Source organism: Canis lupus, chromosome 1, assembly GCF_011100685.1.
Source record: "Canis lupus familiaris isolate Mischka breed German Shepherd chromosome 1, alternate assembly UU_Cfam_GSD_1.0, whole genome shotgun sequence".
Lineage (NCBI taxonomy): Eukaryota > Metazoa > Chordata > Mammalia > Carnivora > Canidae > Canis > Canis lupus.
Window position 1 is genome coordinate 117880212 of NC_049222.1, and position 27013 is coordinate 117907224.

Genomic DNA, 27013 nt, shown 5'->3' on the forward strand with positions numbered 1-27013 from the left:
TAGGAGCAAGTCTTTCGCCCGCTGGGATATGTAAATCAAGCTTCTTCCTGTTGGGGAATGAATATTTGCTTCTTATGGCAAGTGGTAGTGGGTAACAGCCTTCTCTTTAGGGTTTCCCGCCTCCATTTAAAATAAGGTTTCTTTAATTTATTTTCACATCAGCATCATGAGTTGTGGGGTTAACAAGCAAAACCTGTCAAAAGCCCTCGCAGTTCTGACGTCTCACGTCTTGGGTATTTGGTCTGGTGCTCTGAATTGTAGGCGAAGTGCTGCACTGCCTGCCCTTGCTGCCATGAGGGATGCGCGGTGTCCAGCCCAGAGATATTTGGGCAGGTGCAAAGTTGACTGTGCTGAGCAGGTGTTGGGGGTTGTAACGGAGGGGACAAAATGGGAGCAAGAGGCTTTACCACCTTTGCTGTGGGGGAAGGCGCAGCTGTATCTGCCATGTTGCAATCAAGCGTTTTTTCGAGGTACCTCTTGTGAGGTACTTGACTTCTGTGAACTCATTGCATCCTCACAGCACTCCTGTGGGTTCTGTTATTGTACAGGGAGAAAACTGCAGCAAAGGAAGGTTGGTTAGCCTCAGCCGCAGGTCCTGACTCGGGGTTGAACTCAGGCAGGCCGCTCCAGCACCCATGTGCCTGCTCCTATCTGCCTCCAGGAAAGACCTGGCTACTCCAGCAGTTCCCATCCTGGGAGGCCCCTGGAATCCAGCCTGGAGCTGGGGCACTAACCAAAATAATCTCCCTCTCTGGACTTCATTCTCTCACCAGCTCTCAATCTGGTTAATGCAGACAGTTCTCATTCCAGGGGCTAAGAAAATTCCATGAACTTTGTTGGATCCAGATCCTGGGCTGGGGATTAAAGGGGTACAGAGGTCATCTTACGGGAGGGGGTGTCCCTTCCCTTGGGAGAGGGCCTGCACCCTGGACTCTTGTTTCATGCCAGTAGAAGGACCGAGGGCCTCCCCAAGGTCAGGGAGGTGAGCAGGAGGCCGTGGAGATCCTTGAGTCACCTGGTCCCAGTCCGTGACCACTGTGGAAAACTGTCAAGAGCAAGCCAATGAAAGTGGGGGGTAAGGGTAGGGCGGAAAGGGATTAGAATAGAGGGTGGCTCAAGGACTGCATCATTTGCACTTCTTGTGACCCACACGAAGTCTGTTGGTCCTGAGGCTGCGCCTCAGCGGATGGGATGGGCTGGGCAAATCTGGAGAGTGGGAATGCAAGCCAGAATGCCACTGGGGGGGAAAAAAAAAGAATGCCACTGGGTGGCAAGATGAGCAAGGTGACAGAAGAGCTTAGATTGTCTTCAGCTGGAGGCTGCCCCTGCATTAACATCTGTACAGCCTGCAGCTCCCAGTCTGCTGTTGGCTCTCTGCATCATCTACAGAATTTTGCAGTTTGGCTCCATCTTAGGGTCTACCAAATTTCTGTGGCTCCATTTGGGGTCTTCACACCAGAGGACCTAGATCCATTTGAAGCCATGGGACTAGTTCTGTCCAATAGACTGAGAGCAAAAGGGGTGTATGTTTCTTTTTTAAAAATACATACATTTTTTTAGGATTTTATTTATTCATGAGAGACACACAGAGAGAGTGGCAGAGACATAGCCAGAGGGAGATGCAGGCTCCCTGCTGGGAGTTGGATGCGAGACTTGATCCCGGGACCCCAGGATCACACCTGGAGCGAAAGGCAGATGCTCAACCACTGAGCCATGCAGGTGCCCCGGTGTATGTTTCTATAAGGCCAAAATTTTATTTTTTAAAAAAGGCATTTTTTTTACCGTGTTACTGAGGTATAATCGAAATATGGAATTGTAATATATTTAAAGTATACAACATGGTAATTCGATATACATATACATTGTGAAATTATTACCACAATCAAGTAGTGAACACATCCGTCACCTTCACAGTTACCTTTTTGTGAGAACACTTAAGATATACATCCTAGCATATTTTTAAAAAGATTTTATTTATTTATTCATGAGAGACACAGGGTGGGGTGGGCAGAGACACAGGTGGAGGGAGAAGCAGGCTCCACGCAGGGAGCCTGATGTGGGACTTGATCCCGGGACTCCAGGATCTGCCCTGAGCAGAAGGCAGACGCTCAACCGCTGAGCCACCCAGGCGTCCCAACATTCTAGCATATTTTAAATATACAGCACAGTATTTTTAACTATAGTTACCATGTTATATATTAGACCCTCAGATATTATTCGTCTTATAACTGAGTTTATATTCTTTTCCCAGACTGTCCTCGTCTCCCCCACCCCTAGCCCCTGGCCACTGCCATTCTATTTTGTGGTTCTATGAGTCTGGCTTTTTTAGTTTCCACATATAATTGATATCACGCAGTATTTGTCTTTCTCTGTATGCCCTATTTCAGTTAGAATAACACTCATAAATTCCATCCAAGTTGTCACAAATGGCAGGATTTCATATTTCTCATGTTTTAATATTCCTTTGGAGATTCTACCACATCTTCTTTATTCATTCATCCATTGTTGGACACTTCAGTTGCTTCCAGTCTTGGCTATTGTGAATAATTGCTGCAAAGATCATAGGTTGCAGATATCTCATTGATTTTATTTCCTTTGGATATGTACCTGGAAGTGGGATTGCTGGATCATATGGTAGTTCTAATTTTTTGAGAAATCTTCATCCTGTTTTCTATAGTGGCTGTCAAAATGTACTTTCCCACCCGGAGTACCAAGGGTTCACTTTTGAGTGGAGGATTTTAAGAAGGTAGTGGAGGCTCTCCAGTCTTTCATCTTCTGCCTCAGTTCAAAACACTCCAAGTCCTTAGAAGGTGGTGGAATCACCAAGTGGAAGGAACCTGGATCCTTGACTTAGTGTGTGGGCCACATTGGGGGAATCCATGATCATGAAATAAAAGTTCTGTTGTGTGAGCTATGGAATTAGTGGAGTTTGTTATAGCTGCTAGCATGACCCCAATAATATACCTTCTAGTATAATTCATTGTCCACTAGCCCAGTGTGCCTCAAATTATTTGTGGTTGTGGAATAGGAGTACCTATTTTTTGATATCTCCAATGTGTCATGGACTGATTTTTGTTCTATACCCTGTTACACAAGACCAGTTTATTGATCATAGACTTGGATGATACTTGGATATCTTGGCAATGTCAAACTGCTGTAAGTTTCAAAGTACCTACTAGCAATCTGTGCACTTAGTTTGTTGCAGATCACTAAGAGTTGGTTGTAATAGTAAGGTCGGTCAGAAAGGGGTCTTATTTATCTTGCTGTGTTAAGATCCTAGTTCCTGGCTCCTAGTACAGTGCCTGTTACATCTTAGGTTCTTAGAAAGTACTCATTGATTTATGAATAAATCACAATTATTACAGGTGGTGGTTGGAGGTGGGGAGGAGGCACCATACCTGGTATAAAAACTGTACACTCATAACCTGACCTGAACTCCAACTGGTTCACTGACAGCTGCTTGACTCCCTGGTTTTCTGGTAGACCACAAGTACTCCAGAGTTGATCTGCCCTCTTATATTCCCGCTACTTCGCTTTCCCCTATTAGAGATTGGACTACTCTGAACTGTTACTGTCTAGTAATTTGTGTGTCTTTTACCCTGAGAGGATCTGAGAGGGTGTGGCAGGATCTGAACTTGTTGTCACTGTCAGATCCCCAGAATCAGGCAGCAACAGCCAAGGTCTTTGACAGTATAAATGGATTTAGGGCATGCATGCATGAATGTGGGCAGAGGGAGGCTACCCTGGGGAACCAGTGCCCCACCCTGTATCCCATGGCACACATGCCTTGGCAGGATCCCAGTGTTAGTCTTGGGCTCTGGTCCACTAGATGGGATGGGCTGGGCAAATCTGGAGAGTGGTTTCTTGAGCTACCATTTCCTTTCCCCATCAACCAGCTCAGGTTGCTGGCCTAGGCTGTCAATACCTGGCAGTCCAGACATTGAGGAGCAGGTGTCCCATTTGGCCCAAATGGATACTTAGAGCCAAGATGACTGACACTGTTGTATATATTTGGTGGCTTGTTCATGAGCTGAAGGGGAGGTTACCGAGCAAATATGGTCACTAGGATCACAATCCAGGTGTTCAATATACCGAGGCATCCCAAAGAAATCGCTATGACTGAGAGCACGAAGGTTGTCTCAGAGGTCTCAGCTGCCAAGTCTGGTTCATTTCTATAGTTGTGGCGCCTTGTCTGGGTTTGAAGGGAGAAGGGAAAAGGGAATAGATGGGCTTAAAGGGTTACTGAATGGTAGACAGGACTGTAAGGAACCAGGTGGGGTCCTGAACCAACAGGAGGTTAGATCATGGATGTAATTGGTTCAGGTTCAGGACCAGGGTGGAGAGGGAGGGGAGGGCAGGATTGACTTGACATAGATTCCCACCTGGGAAGAGTAGTACATGGCTGCACTGCCTAAGGGACAACACAGCAAGTAGGCCAGGATCGACAGCAAGAGGTAGTCTTTTGGGGGCTCATCAGACATAATTTCAAATGCCTGGGGGCAGGGGATAGGTTATGGCTCAGAATGGCTTCTGGACTCTTCTGTCCCCTCTGACCACCTCTCTTTTCATGCTAACACATCTCTCCTTGGCTTCTATAAATCTTCACTGACCCCCTTTAAAACTCATACAGACTTCCTCTCACTCCCACCATGTCCCCTCTATCCTGTCATTTTCCCCTTTAATACCTCCTTCTACCCTGGATCTCCCAGCCCCCTCCTATGCTCTATAATCCCTGCTTGTTCCTAGTAACCCTTTCCCTGTCTTCTGTAACCTCCTCCCTGTCTTCTAGAACTGCCTTGCAGGTCCCTACAGCTTGTCTCACTTGGACCCTAACACTACCCCCACAAAATCCCTTGCTGACTCTGATGACTCTCGCTTGTCCTCCTTGGAACTGCAACTGAGCCGCCATCACATTTTGTTCCTATCCCACCCTCATGGTCCCCCAAATGCCGCCTTTTTGCCCCTATGAAACACCTACTAAGGAGACCCTACTCAACACTTGAACACTCTCACTTTCCATCTACAAAACCTTCCTTGTTCCCTCTTAAAACTCTCACCCTATAAAACTGTGCAAGCAATGCCTCTCTCCTTATCTCATTTGTAATATCCCTCACTTTGTCCCTATGAACCTGTCATGGTCCTGTTATGAGCCTTGTTCACCCATAAACTTCGTCCTTCCCCTTCTTCCCACCCATGACCTCTTTGTTGGCTCCTCTAAGACCTCCCTTAACCAACTCTAAATTCTAAGTCCTCTCCATGTCCACTCAAAGCGTCTTCTCTGTCCCCTTATAAAGGCCTGCCCTTTATCCCTCTACCACCTTCTTCCTACCTCTGAAACCAGCGTCCTGACCCTCTGAACTTCTTCCACTCATAGCAGACTCACTGTTCTTCTAAATCCATGTTCCTTCTATATAGTTCTCTTCTTATAATACCTTTCTGCATCCCCCTGAAACCCTTCTTGCCCCCTCATTCTGCCGTTACCCATTCTCTCTTCCTCCCACCCTATCCCCTCATAAATTTCCTCCCTGCCCCTTCAGGCACCCCATTAGGGGATCTGGATCAGGCATTACCAGGGCTACTTGGAGCCTCGCCCTCAGGCCAACAGGCGGGGATTACCAGAGAGATAATACAGGCTCCGCCTCCTATTCTATCTTTCTATTACTATTGGCTGATTGAGTTTGCATGTAATAGGGTGGGGGAATCCAATACTCACATTGCTGCTGATTGGTGGGAAGGAGTTCAAGCACCTCCTACTCTCTCAGGTGATTGGTCAAGTCAAACGGGGCAAGGCTTGGGGATAGAAACCCCACTTGGGGCAAGAAGGATGTAGGCCTAGGAGTCTTGGTTTGCTTCTAGCACCTTGAGAGTGATCATTTAACAGCTTGCAGTCAAGTTTTGTTTTTGTTTTTTAAAGATAGATAGATAGATAGATAGATAGATAGATAGATAGATAGATAGATAGATAGATGATTGATTGATTGATTGATTTATGATAGACAGAAAGAGAGGCAGAGACACAGGAGGAGGGAGAAGCAGGCTCCATGCCTGGAGCCTCCCGCGCCTCCAGGATCGCGCCACCGGCCAAAGGCAGACGCTAAACCACTGAGCCACCCAGGGATCCCAAATTAACATCTTTTCATGTGCATTTTTTGCAACTGATATATACTATTTGGTGAAGTGTCAGTTCAAAAAATTGGGTTAGTACAGTAAAATAGGAGTCATTTATATATTTTAGATACAAGTTTTTGTCAGATGTGTGATATGCAAATATTTTCTCTGGATTTGGAGTTTATCTTTTCATTTTTGAACAGTGTCATTTACAGAGCAAAGGTTTTTATTTTGAATTGAGTATTTTTTTCTTTTATGAACGTTTTTTTTTTTTGGTGTTATGTCTAAGAAGTCTGCTTAATCCAGGGTCAGGAAGATATTCTTTTAATGTTTGGTAGATCTACATTTTACATTTAGATCTATGATCCATGCATGATGAGTTAATATTTGTATAAGACTTGAGGTTTTAGTGCAGATTAATTATGTTTTGCACATGGTGGTTTAGTTAACATTGTTGGAAAAAAAAAAACCCTGTTCTTTCTTCTATAAATTGCATTTGGATTTCTTTTTATAATAAATAGAACATATTCATGTGGGTCTCTTTCTGGACTCCTTGTTCTGTTGATCTAGTGTCTATCCATTTGCAAATACCACACTGTTTTATTAATATAGCTTTACAGTGATTCTGAAAATTGGGTAATGTGAGGAATTCAACTTCATTCTTTTATAGAATTATTTTGACTCTGCTCGTATAGATCTACAAATCTTGTTGGTCATTTAATAGGAATTGCATTAGAGTTTCAGATCAATTTGGGAGAGACATGGGGCCTCCATTTAACTAGCACAGGAAGGCTTTTTATTTAGTTAGTTCTTTTCTTTCCTCCCTCAGCAGCTGTAGTTTAAACATAGCTGCTAAACAGCTGATACACTTAATAGTTTAGATTTACAGCAACTACTTGCTTTGTGGGATCTCTTGAAAATGGTGTTATCTTTAAATAAATTTGGTTTCTGGTTGTTCAGTGCTAGCATCTAGAAACATGTTAGTTTTTTTGTATATTGATATTGAAACTGTGATCTTGCTAAACTCGGTTTTATTGATTCTGGGAGGTTTTCTTTTGTTTTGTTTAGATTCCTTGCGATTTTTTTTCTTTTTGGGGGGGATTTTCTTCATCTACAAATAAGGATAGTTTTACTTCTCTTTTAATCTATATATGTCCTTTCTTTCTTTTTCTGATTTATTGTACAGATTAGGACTTCCATTCTGGTGTGGATTAGGAATGATGTAGAATAGGACATGCTTGTTTTGTTGCCAGTTTTAGAAAGAAAGCCTTCCCCCTTTCCTATGATGTTAGCTATAGGTTTTCTGTAGATGCCTTTTATCAGGATGAAGAAGTTTCTTGGTGTGCTAAATTTTTATTGTGAATTGATGTTGAATACTCCCAAATGTCTTTTCTGTGTCAATTGATGATGTGGTTTTCCTTCTTTAGATGGTTAGTTTAGTGGATTGCATTGATTGATTTTCTTTTTTTTATTTTTATGTTATTTATTTTTTTAAATAATAAATTTATTTTTTATTGGTGTTCAATTTGACAACATACAGAATAACACCCAGTGCTCATCCCGTCAAGTGCCCCCCTCAGTGCCCGTCACCCATTTTCTAATATTGAGCCAGCTTTGCATTCTTGGAAGAAGCCTCAGTTGGTGATGGTATATTCTATTTATATAGGTCTGGTTTTGGTTTTCTGATATTTTGTGCTGGCCTCGTAAAACAAGTTGGGAAATATTTTCTCCTCCTCTTTTCTGGAAGAGATTGTGTGGAAATGATGTTATTTGTTACCAATGAAACCATCTGTGTCTGGAGATTTCTTTCTCAGATTTTTAGTTTCCTAATCAAATACTTTAATAGATATAAAATTATTTAGATAATCTCCTTCTCTTGATCAGTTCTGGGTTTTTGTTTCTGAAGGATGGGTCAATTTTCACCTAAGGGGTAGAATATATGTGTGAAGACTTGTTTATAATAGTCCCTAATTTTCCCTTTAGTGTCTCAGGGGTCTGTAGAGGTACTTTCTTCTTCTTTTCTGGTATTGGCCATTGTGTCTTCTGTCTTGCTTTTTCAGTCTTATAGGAGGTTTATCAATTTTATCCGTCATTTTCAAGAGCCAGTTTTCAATTTTCTCCATGGCTTCATTGTTTCTCCTTTTTTAATTTCAATTATTTTTTTCACTCTTTTCTTTCTTCTGTTTTGTTTTTTTTGGAGAGGGAGGGTATTATTTGCTTTATTTTTCTAGTGTCTTAATTGGAAGCTGAGATAATTAATTTGAGACATTTATTTTCTAATATGAGCATTTGAGGTTATACATTTCCTTCTAAACACCACTTTAGCTGCACCCCACATATTTTGGTATGCTATATATATTTTGGTATAAAATTTTTTAGGAAATATTTTCTAATTGCCCTTGACTGATGGATTGCTTGCTTGCATGTTTTTCCCCCAAGTATTGGGAAATTTTTCTACTATTTTTCTGCTGCTGGTCCCTACTTTACTTTTATTCTGATGAACACATGAGTTTTCTATTTTTGTGTAACAAATCACCATACACTCAGTGTCCTAAAACAATAGCCATTCAGTATCACACTGTTCTATAGGTAAGAAATCCAGAAACTGTATGGCCGAGTTCTCTGCTCAGGTTTTCACAAGGCTGAAATGAATATGTCTGCTGAAGTGTGTTGTCACGTGGAGTTCTGGATGTTCTTCCCAGCTTGTGTGGTTGTGGCAGAAATCAGTTCTTTGAGGTTTTGGGACTGAGGCCATTGTCTTTTCCTTGTGGTTATCAGCCAAGATCTATTCTCAGTTCCTAAAGTCTACATGCACACTTTGCTGCGTGATCCTGTTCATCTCAAAGCCATCAAGGGAGAATCTCCCTCCATCAGAATCCCTCTCACACTTTGAGTCTCCGACTTCCTCTATCTCTGACACCGAGGCCCAGATTTAAAGCCTTATGTGGTTAGGTCTACCTTTCTTCGAGTCAGCTATGCCACGTAGCCTAATTTAGTCACAGGAGAGATATCTCATCATATTGATAGTCAGGGATTATTATATAGGGTTATACCCCAGGGGCAGGAATATTGGTGGGGGGCATATTAGCATTCTCATACAGTCAGATAATATGACTTTGTATGGTTTTCTTTCTGTGATTTTGTATGCTTTTTATAATTTTAATTCTTGGGAATTTGTTAAGATTTGTTTAATGAGCAAGTATGTGTTCTATTTTGATAAAGTTCCCTGTGTACTTGAAAAGAATAGGTATCTGCTGGGTGCGTGGGTGGTTCAATCTAAGCATCCTAATTTTGATTTCAGCTCAGGTCATGATCTGAAGATTCTGAGATCAGCCTCACATCCCACTCCACACTGGGCCAGGAGTCTGTTTATGATTCTCTCTCCATCTACTCCTCCCCCCACCATTTGCGTATGTGGGCACTCTCTCCTCTTTCTCTCCCTCAAAAAAAAAAAAAATACATGTGTACCTACCTTCTTTGGATACAGCATTCTATAAATAACAGTTAGATACGGTTAGTTGATGGTGTTCAGATTTTCTATATCCTCACTAATTTTCTGTTTACTTGTCTTAGTTATTGAGAGAGGAATGCCAAGTCTTCAACTATAATTGTGACTTGGTCTATTTCTCCTTTTGTTTTACCATGTTTATCTTGTATTTTGAAGTTCTGTTGTCAGTGCTCATATGTTTAGGATTCTTATACCTTCCTGTTGAATTGTCCTTTTTATCACTATTTAATGTCTTTCTTTGTCCTTGTTAGTTATCCTTGCCCTGACATCTACTTTGTCTGATAATGATATAACCACCCATCATTGTTTTGGTAGTGTTTTTATTTGGTAGTGTTTGCCTGTTTTTTCCTCCATTCTTTACTTTATCCTACATGTATCATAATATTTAATGTGGGTTTCTTATAGACAGGATATATATGGGTCTTGTTTTTTTAAATTTTAGTAATTCTGACAATATCTATATTGTAACTTTTGCATTTAAAGTGAAGATTGGGGGCAGCCCTGGTGTTGCAGTGGTTTAGCGCCGCTTGCAGCCTAGGGTGTGATCCTGGAGACAAGGGATTGAGTCCCGCGTGGGGCCCCCTGCATGGAGCCTGCTTCTGTCTTTGCCTCTGTTTCTCTCTCTCTCTCTGTGTCTCTCATGAATAAATAAATAAAATCTTTAAAAAAATAAAGTGAAGATTGGTATATTTGGCCTTAATTCTACCTTTTAAAAATTATTCTCTGCTTCTCTTTTTTTTTATTTCCTTTTTTTTTTTTTTTTAGATTTTATTTATTTATTCAGGAGAGACCACAGAGAGAGAGAGAGAGAGGCAGAGACATAGGCAGAGGGAGAAGCAGGCTCCATGCAGGGAGCCCAATGCGGGACTTGGTCCTGGGACTCCAGGATCACACCCTGGGTGGAAGGCAGGTGCTAAACCACTGAACCACCCAGGTGTCCCTCATTCCTTTGTTTTCTTTATCTTTCCTGCTTCTTTTTGGATTACTTGAATTATTTTAGTAGTCCATTTAAGTTATCTCTTGTGCCTTTTGAGGATATATCTTTGTAAATTTTGCTAGCTCTTGCTGTAGATATTACCATAAAGATACTCCAGATTTTCATAGTCTACCTAGAATTAATATTTTACAACTTTAGGTGGAATATGGAATATAGCAACCTGCAGCCATATTGGTCACTTCAACTCGCCCCCTTTATGTTTTAGTTTCTGTATGTATCACACACATACATTGAAAAATCTCATCAGTGCTATATTTTTGCTCTCAACTGTCATATATAAAGAATCAGAAGGAGAACAGTCTGTCATATTTACCCAAATCTTGACCATTTCTGTTGCTTCTCCTTCTTCTGACATTCCAAGTTTTCCTCTAGTATCATTTCTGTTCTTGGAAGAATTAACTTTAGCATTTCTTTTAGATAGGTCTGTAACAGTGTATTCTGTTAGCTTCCCCTCACCTAAAACTGTCTTTATTTCACTTTCATTCCTGAAGACCATTTTCACTAGATACAGAGTTCTAGGTCAACAGTTCTTTTCTCCTCACAGTTAAATATATAGTTCCCCTTCCCTTTAGTGGTCAAGACTGCTAGTAAGAGATTCATAGTTTTTTGAATTTTTGTTTCCCTCTATGCAATGTGTAATTTTTTCCTTGGATGAGTTTATAACCATTTCTTTGTCTCTAGTTTCTAGCTGTTTAAGTAATATGGTCCAACCATGGGTTTCTTTGCATTGATTTTTTTTTTTGAGGGTAATTGAGCTTTCAGAATGTGCAGGTTTAAGCCTTTTGCAAAATTGAGAATTATTTAGTCATCCCTTCTTTCTTTTTAAAAAACTTTTTTTTTGCCCCCCTGAACCACACCATAGAAAGTCTCCTTCAGGGACTCCCATGTCATGCATGTTAAATCTTTTAGTACTGTTCCCAGGTCACTGAGGTTCTGTTAATTTTCGTTTCAATGTTTTTTCTCTCTCTGTTGTTCAAATTGTGTAATTTTTGTCTTCAAATAGACTCTTTCCTCTGTCATCTCCATTATTCTATTGGGCCCCTACAGTGAGTGTTTTATTTCATTACTATATTTTTTTAGTTCTATAATTTCCATCTGACTCTTCTTTAATTTTTTTTAAGATTTTATTTATTGATTCATGACAGAGAGAGAGAGACAGACAGACAGACGGGCAGAGGGAGAAGCAGGCTCTGTGCAGGGAGCCCGACGTGGGACTGGATGCCGGTTGTTTAGGATCACGCCCTGGGCTGAAGGCGGCGCTAAACCGCTGAGCCACCGGGGCTGCCCATGATTCTTCTTTAAAAGAGCATATTCAGCTTCTATTTCTGACAAGAATTCCTGGAACTGACAAGAATGAAGGAAGTTCATTGTTGACATTATTGACTCAATAACACATCATAAATTAATGCAGCCCCTGGCCCACCTGGGAAGCCATATGTAGAGTTCTTTTTTTTTTTTTAAGATTTTATTTATTTATTTATTTATTTATTTATTTATTTATTTGATTTACTTATTTATTCATGAGAGACACACACACAGGGAGGCAGAGACATAGGCAGAGGGAGAAGCAGGCTCCATGCAGGGAGCCCAATGTGGGACTCGATCCTGGAATTCCAGGGTCATGTCCTGGGTAGAAGGCAGGGCTAAATCACTGAGCCACCCAGGCGACCCTGTAGAGTTCTTTTCTCAATAAATATATGTAGAGCACTGTAAATGTATTTTCTTTTCCTTATGACATTTTTTCTCTAGATTATTGTAGAATACAATACATGCACAATATGTGCTGCATATAGCATACAAAATACATGTTAATTGACTGTGTATGTTATCAGTAAGGCTGGTCTACAGTAGGCTATTAGTAGTTAAATTTTTGGGGAGTCAAAAGTTATAGGTAGATTTTCAACTGACTGGGGGTTCCCCCACCACATTGTTCAAGAGGCAATTGTAATTGACATACAATATTGTGTCATTTTAAGGTATACAACCTGTTGCTTTGATACTTTCATTTTTTTAAAAGATTTTATTTATTTATTTATTTATTTGAGAAAGAGGAAGAAAGAGAGAAAGTACGAGCAGGCGGGAGGGGCAGAGGGAAAGGGAGAGCTGTGTGTGGAGCCTGACACAGGGCTGGTGCCCAGGATCTTGAGATCATGACCTGAGCCAAAGTCGGAGGCTTAACCTACTGAAGCATCCAGGCACCCCTTGATACACTTTTATATATTGCAATATTATCCTCACTGTAGTGTTTGCTAACATCTCCCTCATGGCATCTGGTAGTGAGACTTTTTAAGATTTACTCTCTTAGCAACTTTCAAGTACATAGTACAGCATTGTCATCTACCATCACAATTTTGTGCATTAAGTCCCCAGAACCTATTGTTCTTCTCATTGGAAGTTTGTAGTTTTGAGCAACATCTCCCCAGTACTCCCACCCCCAGCCTCTGGCAACCACTATTCTACTCTCTGATTCTATGAGTTTGAGTTTCTTAGATTACACATATCAGTGATATCATAAGGTGTTTTATCTCTCTCTGTCTGACTTATATCACTCATGCTGTTGCATATGGGCATAATTTCATTTCTTTCATGGGTGAATATATATATTCAGATACATACTATATAACAAATAAATATATAACATATATAATACAAATGTGTATTTGTGTATATTTTACCACATCTTTATTATCCATTCACCCATTAATGGATATTGTTTCCATGTCTTATCTATTGTGAATAATGCTGCAATAAACACAGGAGTGCAGATGTGTCTTTGGGAGCCTGTTTTCATTTCCTATGGCTATACACTCAGAAGTGGGTTGCTGGATCATATGGTACTTTTATTTTTTTTTTTTTTGTGGAACTCCATATTGTTTTCCTTAGTAGTTGTATGGATTTACATTCTCACCAACAGTGCACAAATTTCCTCTTTTCTCCTCATCCTCCACCACTTACCTTTTGTCTTTTTTTTTAGATTATTTATTTATTTATTTATTTATTCATGAGAGACACAGAGAGGCAGAGACACAGGCAGAGGGAAAAGCAGGCTCCCTGCGGGGAGCCCGATGATGGACTCCATCCTGGGAATCTGGGATCACACCCTAAGCCAAAGGCAGATGCTCAACCACTGAGCCACCCTCTTTTGTCTTTTTGATGATAGTCATTCTAACAGGTGTGAGGCGATATCTCATTGTGGATTTGACCTGCATTTCCCGATGATTATCCATATTGAGCATCTTTTCATATACCTGTTGACCATTTGCTTGTTGTCTTTGGAAAAGTCTCTATTTTTTTAAAGATTTTATTTATTCATGAGACACACACACACACACACACACACACACACACACACACAGAATGAGAGAGATGGGCAGAGACACAGACGCAGGCTCCATGCAGGGAGCCTGACATGGGACTCAATCCCAGGTCTCCAGGATCACACCCTGGGCTGAAGGCAGCACTAAACCGGGGCTGCCCTGGAAAAGTCTCTATTCAGTTCTTCTGCCCATTTTTAAAGTAGACTGTTTGTTGTTTCATTATTGAGTTGTATGAGTTCTTTTTAAGATTTTTTGTTTATTTAAATTCAATTTATCATCATATAGCATAACACTCAGTGCTCATCAAATCATGTGCCCTCCTTAATGCCTGTCACTCAGTTACCCCATCCTCCCCACCTCCCCTTCAGCAACCCTCAGTTTGTATCCGAGAGTTAAGAATCTCTCATGGTTTTTCTTCTTCTTCTCTAATTTTTCCCCATTCAGTTCCCCCTCCTTCCCTTATGGTCCCTTTCACTGTTTCTTATATTCTACATATGAATGAAACCATATGATAATTGTTTTTTTTCCAATTGACTTATTTCACTCAGTATAATATTCTCTAGTTCCATCTACGTTGATGTAAATGACAAGAATTCATCCTTTCTGATGGCTGAGTAATATTCCATTGTGTATATGTACCATATCTTTATTCATTCATTCATCTGTTGAAGGACATTTTGGGTCCTTTCACAGTTTGGCTATTGTGGACATTGCTGCTATGAAATCAGGATGCAGGGAGTTCTTTTTTTAAGATTTTATTTATTTCAGAGAGAGAGCGCAAGCAGGGGAGGAAGGGAGAGACAGTTCCCCCCTAAGCAGGGAACCCAATGTAGGGCTCGTTTTCAGAACTCTGAGATCATGACCTGAGCTGATGGTAGACAATGAGGCACCCAGGCATCCCAAGTTATGTGAGTTCTTTATATATTTTTGATAGAACCCATTATCACATATATAGTTTGCAAATATTTTTTCCCTTTCCATAGATTGCCTTCGGATATTGTTGATCGTTTTTGTTTTGTTTTTGTTTGTTTGTTTGGGTGTTTTGCTGTGCATAAGTTTTTTAGATTGATATAGTCTAACATATTTATTTTACCTTTTGTTATTTGTGCTATCATTGTCATATCCAAAAATATCTTTGCCAGTACCAATGTCAAGGAGATTTTCTCTGTGTTTTCTTCTATGAGTTTTATGGTTTCAATTCTATATTGAAGTCTTTTTTAAAAAATAAAATTTTATTTATTTATTCATGAGAGACACAGAGAGAGGCAGAGACACAGGCAGAGGGAGAAGCAGGCTCCCTGCGAGGAGCCCGATGCAGGACTCGATCCTGAACTTCAGGATCATACCCTGAGCCAAAGGCAGATGCTCAACCACTGAGCCACCCAGGCATACCGCCATGTTGAAGTCTTTAATCCATTTTGAGTTAATTTTTGTTTGTGGTGCAAGATAAGGGCCCAATTTCATTCTTCTGTAGTTTTCCCAGTACTATTTATTGAAGGGACTATGCTTTCCCTATTGAGTATTCATGGCTCCTTTGTCAAATATTAGTTGATCACAAATGCTGGGGTTTATTTCTGGGCTCTCCATTCTGTTGTATTGGTGTATATGTCTATTTTTATCCCAGTTCCATACTACTTTGATTACTTTAGATTTTTGGTTTAGTTTGGAATCAGGAAGTGTGATACCTCCAGCTTTGTTCTTCTTTCTCAAGATTGCTCTGGCTATTTGGAGTCTTTTGTGATTCCACACAAATTTTAGGAGTGTTTTTTCTAGTTTTGTAAACTGCCACTGGAATTTTAAGATGGGGATGCCTGGGTGGCTCAGTGGTTGAGCCTCTGCCTTTGGCTCAGGGCATGATCCTGGATTCCCAGGATCAAGTCCTGCATCGGGCTCCTTGCATGAAGCCTGCTTCTCCTCCCTCTGCCTGTGTCTCTGCCTCCCTTTCTGTGTGTCTCTTATGAACAAATAAATAAAATCTTTTTTAAAAATATGAGTTTTGGAGGGACAAAACTTAGTCCATAGCAATGCTCAAATTCACAACCTATCAGAGAAATTCAACTTAAAGCAATAAGAAGCTATTACTTCTCACTCATCAAATTGACAGAAATTTATGGGATTGATGATATCATGTACCAACAAGAAAGCAAAGAATGATTCTTTCAAACATTGAGGCTGGGAGTGTGATTTGATGAAGCCTTTGCAGAAGTCATCATAGTGTTAGCCATCAAAGCATCCAAAGGTCTTTATGCTTCAACCCTGCAATCTTACTTCTTGGACTCTGTCCTGGAGATATACTTGCTCATATGAACGGAAAAGCATGCTCATGGATGTTCTTTGCGGAATTGTTTGTGGCAGCTGAAAGATAGGAATAATCTAAATATCCATCAACAGAAAGGTCCCGATAGTAAATTTGGGATAGAGATTTCTGATGTAGCCTACCAGGCAGTTATTTTAAAAATAGAGAGAAGAAAAAAAAAGAGAGAGAAGGTTAGGGTAGGGGTCATCTTTTGTGGGGAAGTGATTGAAAGAGGACACAGGGGTCTTCTACTCTGTGCCTTGTTTCAGGAGCAGGTTACATAGGTGTGTATTTTGTGAAAGTTTGTGGAAGTTCATTGGTATATACATAAGAGTTCTACACTCTTATGCCAGTCAATAAATAATTTTAAAAATTGGAGATCCAGTGTATTCTTGATTTAAGTTAGACTCAGATTCTCAAACTCTTCATTTAAATAAGAAATCTACTCTTAGTTGGAGTAAGAGGGTTATTGGGGAATATTTCTTGAGTGGGGGAAGTATTTTTCTCTTTTTAATCCCCCATTTATGGATTTCATGCTAGTAATCTTCCAATTTAACAAAGAAAATTCAAAAGTACATCTCGCTTTCTTTATTTTTAGAGATTTTATTTATTCACACAGAAAGAGGCAGAAACATAAGCAGAGAGAGAAGCAGGCTCCCTGCAGGGAGCCGATGCAGGACTCAATCCCAGGACTTGGGGATCATGACCTGAGCTAAAAGCAGATGCTCAACTACTGAGCCACCCAGGTGCCCCAAAAGTACGTCTTTCTTCCAGAACATAAAGACATCATTTTAAGTATTGTTACAAGGGTGATGCAGTAAATGGGTTATCAGAATTGAAGACTGTAAGAGGTTAAGAATCACAGTCATAGGATATGATAATGTCATATCTGAGTGTCGTAAAGTTTTTTAAGTTTTCAGAGGTCAGAAAGAAAATTTGCAAAACCAGTTCATGGTATGGAACATAATCTGCTCTCCTGCAGCTGTTTATTCTATTGATACTCTCCCTCTTGTCCTGCTCAGGATATCCTTATCCTCCCAGGAAACAAAAAGGCCCACAGGTTCATGCCAGGTGCTGGAGACCCATGAGCTATTGCTGAAGGAGGAAAGGCAGGTCTGAGAACATGGGAATGTACCCTTTGGACCTAAAGAGGACAGAGGGAGATTATTCATAAGTGGAATACAGGGCATTCAGTGTTGATGATCTTCAGTACTAATAGGAAAAGATCACCAAGACCTAGTGGAGAGCAGAAAAAGAGCGTGATGTCAATGTGTGTGGACACGGTGCACATGGAAATGCATAGAAAGGTAACTAGAAAGAGTTACAACAAAATATCAACAGCAATTACCTTTGAGAGGGGAAAGTGATACCTTGGCCAGCCATGAGGTGAGCTCTTCCATACTTTGCATTACTTGATTCTCTATGAGAATGTATTTATGTGAACGTTGTGTAAATAAAAAATTCCAAGGAAATAAATAAACAGGTTTCAAGATCCAAGGGAAAAAGAGAATTGAAAAGTTACTCGGCTTATTTGACCAGGGGGAAATTCTGTCGAAAGCAGTGATAGAATTCTTCTGGAGAATTGGGAATAATTACTAAAGGGCCACTTAGATAACTGAGCAAATGAAACAAACAGTAGAGGAAGATGAGGACAAGCAGGAGAAGGGACAGGAGAGTCAGAATGCGAACGAGAAGAAGGTGGAGGAAGAGGAAGGAGAGGAAAAAGAAAAGGAAGAAAAATCTGAAGGATTTTTCGGCAGATGGGTTGCTTGGCTGCTGAGTTCAAGTATTAGTTCAGCAAGAGTATGTAATCAACATCATGGCCCAGTAATAGAACATACTTATACAGGCATAATGAAATGGAAACCTGTAAATTGAGTTCAGAATTGTGACCTCATTCACTGGGAAGTAGTGGGAGAGAGGAGTCAGTAAAGTTGTTAAATCTGCATGTTTCATTATAGTAATTCCACTGATGATGTTTCAAGATACAAGACTATAAATTTTGTTTTGTTTTGTATTCACAAATTTGGTAAAAACCATATGAATGCCTGAGAGTGGAATATAGGTTAGGGGGGAGTCAAAGAACTGAAATGGAGAAAAAATGGCTGGCTTTCTAAGTTTTGTAGCACAATGTGACCTTTTTGGACCTGGATGTTCATGTTGACATGGGCTATCCTGACTCCACATGGCTTTGCAGCTGAATGTGACAAGCCCAGCTTTCTGGGCTAGTCTGGGAGGGATAGAGATGACTGACCCTCTAGACCCACTAACAGCAGACAACTAAGCATAATACCCTCTCCAGATACATGCACAACATGAAGCATTGTCCCATAAACAGATGTAATCCACAAGAGATACCCAGGATCATGGAACAGAGAAACACAGCATCATGATAGCTAAGATTAAGGTTAACTCTGGACTAAGACCTTTGTTGTTTCCTTCACTCATTATTTTCCTATAAACCACCCAACAAGATGGGTCTGTCTGCTGGGTGTGAATTTCAAGGAACAACTCCAGATGTTTGAGAAATGTAACTCTATTTTCCTGCATCTTCACTGGTTTGACTGGATTGCATTATAGAGTAGATAAACCAGACACATGATGGCACAACACATATTTTCCACTGAACAATGAAATGCAGTTGGGGAAACAGCGATTGTTCCTAGAGTGGTTCAGAGACAAAGGTTGATGGGAGTTCTTCCTTTCTATGACATGTGGCCTTCAAATCATCATGTGTGTCAGCTAGGGAAGGAAGAGTATGGAAGAGAGTACCCATGGGGCATAATTTAAAGGCCAGGGTGGTTCATGGAGCACATCACTTCTGGTCACATTCCATAGAGCTAAAGACAGTCTCATAGCCACACAGGGGAACCTAGGACATGTGGCTAAGTCATGGCAGGAAGAAAAGATGAGCTTTGGTAGAGCTAGCAGTCTTTTCCACAGCTACTCAACCTCCTTTTTATTGATAATCCCCATTCTTCTTGACTATGGAAACTTAATTCTGCGAAGTCTAGCAGTTTTGGGTCTAAATTTGGGTTTATTAATGAAGTTAAGGTACCAGTAGGAACCCCTGGGTGTTTTTTGTCCATGGTGTCAGCCTAAATTTCTGTTTTCCTTCATTCTGGCTCTTGTGGTACCCTGGCTTGCCTCTGATAGTCACTCCCACCCTGGCACTTGGCATTCCTATAGACCCCACCTCATTTTCACCAAGCTGAGATATAGGCTATCCTACTTGGCTGTCTAAGGCTATTTATTCCTAGACCTCCACACCATGCAGCATATTTTTTTGTGATCTTGGAACCTCTGTAGGACTTATTTGTGAAGAGGTCATACAAGTGGTCTCTGAGATCTTTGACACCTCACCCCTTCCTGAGACGTGGGCCTTAGGTACCTCCTTAGGGATATACTTACATCTAATTTCTCTTTCTTTACTTCCCCCATTCCATGAATAGGGGACCATTTACCTTTCAGGACTGGGAGAGAGGTGGTCTTCATCAGCTCTACCACCAAATCTATTGTTTATTTCTTGGAGTCTTTCCATTCTTCCCTTAACAGTTTGACTTTGGGATCTCAAAAGCTGGAGATTACTGTTTTACTAGAAAAAGTGAGATAGGAAACATGTAGCCCTAGCAAAACACAGACACTGACTCAGAAACAGACATACATATGCACACACATGAGAAGCTGGAACAACATCACTTCTTGGCCTTTTGGCTAAGATCAGGTGGAGAAGCTGGAACATTCCCTTTATTTTTATTGGTTTAAGTAAATATTTTTCTGAAAGAGCAACCCAGTATCAAGGAGCTAAGCACATCCAGGGCATGAAAATGAGGACCCCCACGGTGGATGAAGATGGCTCTGGAGGCCAAGAAGATGAAGTGGTATGATGTCCCTGGGCTAGTGGGTTGCTTGGATGTTGGGTTCCTTGGCTGATAGGTTTCTTGGCTAGAAGATGTCTTAGCTGTTGGTTTCTTGCATGGTAGCTGATTGGGCTGGTTAGTGTTTTGGTGGCTGGATGCTGTTTGGGGTGGACCCATGGACTACTTCCTGGCCTTCACATAAATAGGGCATAGACATAAATGATGGCTAAACCGATGAGTATGGAGAATACATCCAGCCAACCAGTTCGGCCTGAGTTGATGTAAGCATCTTCCCATTGGCTGTTCTTGTTGGCCTGCGTGGTCTGTAGGGATAGGAGCTTTAGATGTGGACTTCTGAGACTAGCTTTGTGACCCCTTGGGGAAGGGCTGGAGACCAATGGTCACTGAGGGGAAACCCCTACCCGTCCCTTCCCAGGACGGAAGCAGGCGCAAGCGGCTGGTAGAGGGCAGGATGGGCCCCGGCACAGGCATTGTTTTACCTTGTAACTGAAGAATACAGCTAGTAATCCCAGGGGAGGGAAAGTAATTACGGCCAGGATGGTCAAATATATGTAATTCGGGGCATAAAATGCCAGTTCTTCAGGTGTCTGTGTTATCTCTGGTGGCTTCTTAGAGTCCTCTGCAGCGGGTGGGGCCTCTGCCACAGGTGGGGCCCCTGCAGCGGGTGGGGCCTCTGCCACAGGTGGAGCCCCTGCAGCGGGTGGGGCCCCTGCAGCGGGTGGGGCCCCTGCGTCTGGAGCTTGTTTTGGGGTCATGATCTTTCCACCCAAAGACAGATCCCAAGTGTCTTGAAAACAGAGAACTAAACCCACTATACCTCCCCTTGTTCTAACCCAGGACTCTAGCATCCCAAGACTCCCAACAGTTAAAGGCCATTTCTTCACAATGGAGAAACCAGCACCTCAAGTTCTGATTGGCTGTCTGCATAAGAGGGCGTGGTCCCACGGTTCTCCTGTCTTCCAGGACTCTGAGCTTGAAGCCAGGTTCCATCCTCTATCAGGACATTGATTCCACCAGCCCTGATAGGGATTGGCTGGTAGCCAGTAAAATCTGATCCTGGCTCCTCCTTGCTTCACACCCCTATCTGCAGACCTCACAGGAAGGCAGTACCAGAGTGGCCTCTTGAAAATGGTGGGAGAGAGGAAATAGCCAAGTCCAGTAAAAAACAAAAACAAAAACAAAATCTGGGGATCCCTGGGTGGCTCAGCAGTTTGGCGCCTGCCTTCAGCCCAGGGCGTGATCCTGGAGTCCTGGGATCTGGTCCCACATCGGGTTTCTGCATGGAGCCTGCTTCTCCCTCTGCCTGTGTCTCTGCCTCTCTCTCTCTCTCTCATTCTCTCTCTCTGTCTCTCATGAATAAATAAATAAAATCTTAAAAAAAAAACAAAACTAAGAGATCTACAATCAGAAGGAAAGGAAAAGGAATAATGTCAACAATAGATTATAAAATATATTGAATTAGAAAAGAATTCTTTAGTCCATACTGACCGAAATAGAGAGAAGGTAAAAAAGAGGACGGTCTTTCTTAAAGTAGAATGCCATCTACTTTAAGTGTGGATAAAATGATGGAAATGGGAAATCACCATTGTGGTAAGCAGAATTCTAAGATGGTCCCAAGAGTACTGCTCCCTAGTGTACACACATCTTTTCCCTGTTATTCATTCAAGTACTAATCTATGTGCTACTGTAGAGGGATTTGGTACATGTAATTAAGCTCCCCTCTCAATTAACTCTAAGACAGGAAAAATATCTTCCCTGGGACAACCCTAATCCGGTGAGTTCTTAAAAGGGTCTAGGTCTTGCTGGCAAAAATGATTCAAGGCATAGGATGGAGGGCAGTCAAAGGAGATTCTCCATTGCTAGCTTAAAGATGGAGGAGGCCACATGGCAAGGAATGCAGGCAGCCCCTAGCTGAAGAGGATCCCAGCTAATATCCAGCAAGGAAATGGGGCCTATATTATATCTATAATATCAAGAATCTGAATTCTGTCGTAACCATATTTGTTCTGAAGAAGATCCTAGCTCCAAATGAGAACACAGCCTGGCCAACACCTTGATTTTACCTTTGTGAGATTCTGAGCATTGTAGAAACCTAGACATTCTAATCTATAGAACTGTGAGTTAATAACTAAGTTTGAGGGAATTTGTTATGCATCATTAGAAGACTAGCAGATATTTCAAAGACCATAGTAATTACTGACTCAAGGAAGAACTCAGTGGATGCTAATACCACTGGGTTTTAGCTGATAGTTCCCTTAGCTGGTTGTTTTAGGGGAGTAGAGGTTATGAGGAGCCAATTTGTAGAGACTTGTAAGTGGGTAGGAGATGACACAGGGAAGTCTACAAATATAGATTCCAATGTGAGTTGGAAGAGACACAACTGTATTTAAGCACAGGCACAGACCCAGAAGCACCAAGAACAGCAGTAATGGACACACTCTGAGAGTCAGGGAAGTCTTCAGGGAATGTGTTAGGAAAAGCAGTCTCATGTGCATAGACTTTCAACCTCCGCTTGCCACGTAAGAATGGGCCTTGGGCCTGGAACGCTTTCTCATCAAGAGATAAAAAGCCCACACAGCCTGTGCAGGGTTTATCACCTTGTATGGGAATATCTTTCCCTGTTTTAGGCTCATCATGTATTCTTTTGTTCTGCTTAAGTGCCTGTGCCCTCAGGCACAACCTCAGCTTTTAGTATTTCAGACTCTGTGAAGGAGACATAAAGGCCAATTGCACCCACTGCCCAGACATCCACTATTGAGCTGATCTTGTGCTATCTCTTCTTTATGTGAGTATAAGTGTCTCATCCAGTGCTTGACTGTGTTGTATTTTTCTTGGCAGCTCTGATCCCAAGATGCAGTGGGCAGAAGCATTTGGACCTCTGTTTCTGGTGATTGGCATTGTGATGGTCTTTGCTACCTCCACGTATTTGGAGTCCTTTCTTGTAGGGCTACAGGGCCCTCTCAGAGGCATGTAAGGAGAGGATATTTAGTATAGCAGGAATATCAATCAGAGTTCAGTCAGGACAACAGACACTATAGGTATTTCCAACAGAGTGGATTTAAAACAGGATTGACCACACAGGGACTGGAATCCTGTAAGAGCAAAAGGTAAAGGCTAAGGTAACTCCACTCCCACTCCTAGACCTGGGAGAACAAAACGATGAGGTGGTGTTACAGGACTTAGAGAAGGGGGAGCTGCATGGCTGATGCTCAGACCTCTGAAGAAAAGGTACAGCCCAATGAGTGGATAGTAGGACTACAAGAAGTGATGCCCTGCAGTTCTTCTGATCTCCAGGGTGAGGCACTGGTGGCAGGTGAGGATGCACAGGTTAGCCATTACTGCCGGCCAGGGGAGCATGACCAACTAATGCACTCCTGGGGCTGACTCTAAAACCTTAGTTCTGAAACCCTTTGGTTTCAGGACCCCTTTCACTCTTAAGTTTTTTGAGAACCCCCCAAAAGCTTTAGTTTATGTGAGTTGTAACTATTGGTATTTTCTATTTTGGAATTAAAGCTGAAAAGGTTCAATATTTGTTAATTTAAAGATAACAATAAAAAACCTTCACGTGTTGTCATGAAAATATTTTTCCGAAACATTTGTGAGCAGAGTGGCACGTTTTACATTTTTGCAAATGTATTTAATATCTGGCTGAATAAAATATAATTGGATTCTCATATCCTGTGCATTCAGTCTGTTGCCATGTACCACACATCATGTAGCTCTTGCAAAACTCTGTATACTCGTGGGAAAATGAAAGTGAAAAAAGCAAATTAACATCTGTATAAGGAAAAACCCAGTATTTCCTTCTGTTTGCCTCCTTTACTACTTGCACAGAACACTCCACTTCTGACACTTCTGATCAGCAAATGTGTAGGGATTTTTCTGACAGCAAGCAATTATGGCAGTAGCTGGAGGTCCTACAGTTTAATTCTGACACTGTCTGGAAATAGTATAAGATCTCACAGGTTAAAGGCTCAGTTCCTGAAGACTAATTCTCTTCACATGCCAGCTGCAAGTGGTAGGTACCCAGGTTACCCACACTTTTGCCTGACTTGGCTACAAATTGGAGGTTCTTATGACCTCTTCCCCCTTAGGACCTCTACATATAAAATTATACAACATTCATGAAATATATTAAAGAAGACTTGAATGCAAGGAAGGATTAGACCATGTTCATGGATCGAAGACCATATTGTAAAGATGTCATCTCTCCTGATTGATCTATAGAACCTTTTTTTTTGGTTGTTTTTTTGTGGACGTTGTTAAGCTAATTCTAAAATGTATATGGAAATACAAAGGCCTAAAAAGAGCTAAGGCTATCTTGAGGAAGAAAAACAAAGTTGGAATACTTACAGTAACAGATAACCAGTCTTACTAGAATTTTATAGTAATTAAGACATTGTGGTATTGGTGTAAGGACAGACATGTTGGCTAATGCAATAGAGTCTAGAAACAGACCCACATGTATGTGGTCATTTGTTTTATGGTAAAAGTGGCACTGCAGTTTAGTAAGTAGAGGATGTAATTTTCAATAAATGGTGCAGAGTAAATTTCATATCCATATGGAAATAATTTAATCTAGACCCAACCTGGTGCTATATACAAAAATAAATTCCAGAATCATCACAGACCCAAATGCTGAATGTAAAACAGTTGAACTTTTAGAAAATAGTGTTGAAGACAGTTTCATGGGTTTAGACAAAGCACAGATATCCTCTTTTTAAAAAGATTTTATTTATTTATTCATAAGAGACACAGAAAGAGAGGCAGAGATATAGGCAGAGGGAGAAGCAGGCTCCCTGCGGGGAGCCTGTTGCAGGACTCAATCCCAGGACCGCAGGATCACAACCTGAGGTGCATGTAGATGCTCAACCACTAAGCCACCCAGGTGCTTCAAGCACAGATATCCTAAATAGGACACAAAACTAGATATGAGGAAAAAGTTGATAAATTACATTAAAATTTATCAACTACATTAAATGAATAGCTTCTGTTCTTCTCAAAATGCTGTTAAGAGAGTAAAAAAGGAAAGTCAGGGAAGCCCAAGTGGCTCAGTGATTTAGAGCCGCCTTCAGTGCAGGGCGTGATCCTGGAGATGCAGGACTGAGTCCCACATCGGGCTCCCTGCATGGAGCCTGCTTCTCCTTCTGTCTGTGTCTCCGCCTCTCTGTCTCTCATGAATAAATAAATAAAATCTTAAAAAAAAGGGAAAGTCCGTGTCTTTGGCCCATTTCATGGTTGGATTGTTTGTTTCTTTGCTGTTGAGTTTAATAGAACATGAGAGACTCCTAACTCTGGGAAACGAACAAGGGGTGGTGGAAAGGGAGGTGGGCGGGGTGTGGGGGTGACTGGGTGACAGGCAGTGAGGGGTCATTTGATGGGATGAGCACTGGGTGTTATGCTATATGTTGGCAAATTGAACTCCAATTAAAAAATATGTAAAAAAAATTTTAAAAAAGGGAAAGTCACAGCATAGGAAAATAATCTCACAGAGGAAGACATAAGCATGGCCAACAAGCACATGAGAAAATGCTCTGCATCACTTGCCATCAGGGAAATACAAACCAAAACCACAATGAGATACCACCTCACCCCAGTGAGAATAGGGAAAATTAACAAGGCAGGAAACCACAAATGTTGGAGAGGATGTGGAGAAAGGGGAACCATCTTGCACTGTCGGTGGGAATGTGAACTGGTGCAGCCACTCTGGAAAACTGTGTGAAGGTTCCTCAAAGAGTTAAAAATAGACCTGCCCTACGACCCAGCAATTTCACTGCTGGGGATTTACCCCAAAGATACAGATGCAGTGAAACACCGGGACACCTGCACCCCGATGTTTATAGCGGCAGAGTCCACAATAGCCAAACTGTGGAAGGAGCCTCGGTGTCCATCGAAAGATGAATGGATAAAGAAACTGTGGTCTATGTATACAATGGAATATTCCTCAGCCATTAGGAACAACAAATACCCACCATTTGCTTCAACGTGGATGGAACTGGAGGGTATTATGCTGAGTGAAATAAGTCAATTGGAGAAGGACAAACATTATATGGTCTCATTCATTTGGGGAATATAAAAAATAGTGAAAGGGAATAAAGGGGAAAGGAGAAAAGATGAGTGGGAAATATCAGAAAGGGAGACAGAACATGAGAGACTCCTAACTCTGGGAAAGGAACAAGGGGTGGTGGGAATGAAGGTGGGTGAGATGTTGGGGGTGACTGGGTGACGGGCACTGAGGGGGGCACTTGATGGGATGAGCACTGAGTGTTATATGTTGGCAAATTGAATTCCAATTAAAAAATATGTAAAAAAAATAAAAAATTTTACAATAGAAATAAATGAACATTTCTCTGGTTTAAAAAAAAAAGGAAAGTCACAGCATAGGAAAATATGCTTGTGCTAATGGCAAATGATGTATACCTAAAAAACATGTAGAATATCTATACCTTAAAAACAAAAAGATATTTGGGCATCTCACTGGCTCAGTCAGTGGAGTGTGTGTCTTGATGTCAGGCTCCTGAGTTCAAGCCCCACATTGGGCATAGACCTTACTTTTTTTTTAAAAAAAGATATTTAACAGTTAGACAAATAACCCAAGTTTTTGAATGAGCAAAGGATTTTGATAAACATTTCTTCAAAGAAGATGTACAAATGGCCAATAAGCACAGGAAAAGATGTTCAACATCGTCAGTCATTGGAGAAATGCAAATCAGAACCACAATGAGATGTCACTTCATAGTCACTAGGATGGCTATAATAATCCATTTTTAAAAAGGAAAATAACAAGTATAGGTAAGGATGTGGAGAAATTAGGTCCCGTATTCATTGCTGGTGGAAATGTGAAATGGTGCTAGTGCTTCTTTTAAAATGTAGGCCTTATTATCATTCAGGAATGGTGAGGCCAAC

At 41.3% G+C, this 27013-nt stretch overlaps 1 protein-coding gene and 2 long non-coding RNA genes across 8 annotated transcripts in view; 1 reads left to right on the forward strand and 2 right to left on the reverse strand.

Annotated features, from left to right (window-relative positions):
- LOC111090112 overlaps window positions 1-27013 on the forward strand; it is a 93217-nt gene that overhangs the window by 43071 nt on the left and 23133 nt on the right. The window contains exon 3 of one of the 5 annotated variants that reach the window (XR_005354744.1): window positions 22946-23781. The exons of the other annotated variants lie outside the window; for them this stretch is intronic. The gene's annotated coding sequence lies outside the window, so the exon portion shown is untranslated. Of the gene's footprint in view, window positions 1-22945; window positions 23782-27013 lie in introns of those variants that run through there. 5 annotated transcript variants of the gene reach the window in all.
- Window positions 2112-5653, reverse strand: LOC102151354. 2 transcript variants are annotated; one of them, XR_005354752.1, is made up of 3 exons: window positions 5571-5653; window positions 4383-4493; window positions 2112-4192 (listed from the first exon to the last, which is right to left on the reverse strand). It is a non-coding gene; the product is annotated as an uncharacterized LOC102151354 (long non-coding RNA). The 2 variants fall into 2 exon arrangements; XR_005354753.1 differs by lacking the exon at window positions 5571-5653 and adding an exon at window positions 5330-5500.
- Window positions 16271-21005, reverse strand: LOC111090505. Its single transcript, XR_005354748.1, has 3 exons — window positions 20587-21005; window positions 19691-20409; window positions 16271-16285 (listed from the first exon to the last, which is right to left on the reverse strand). It is a non-coding gene; the product is annotated as an uncharacterized LOC111090505 (long non-coding RNA).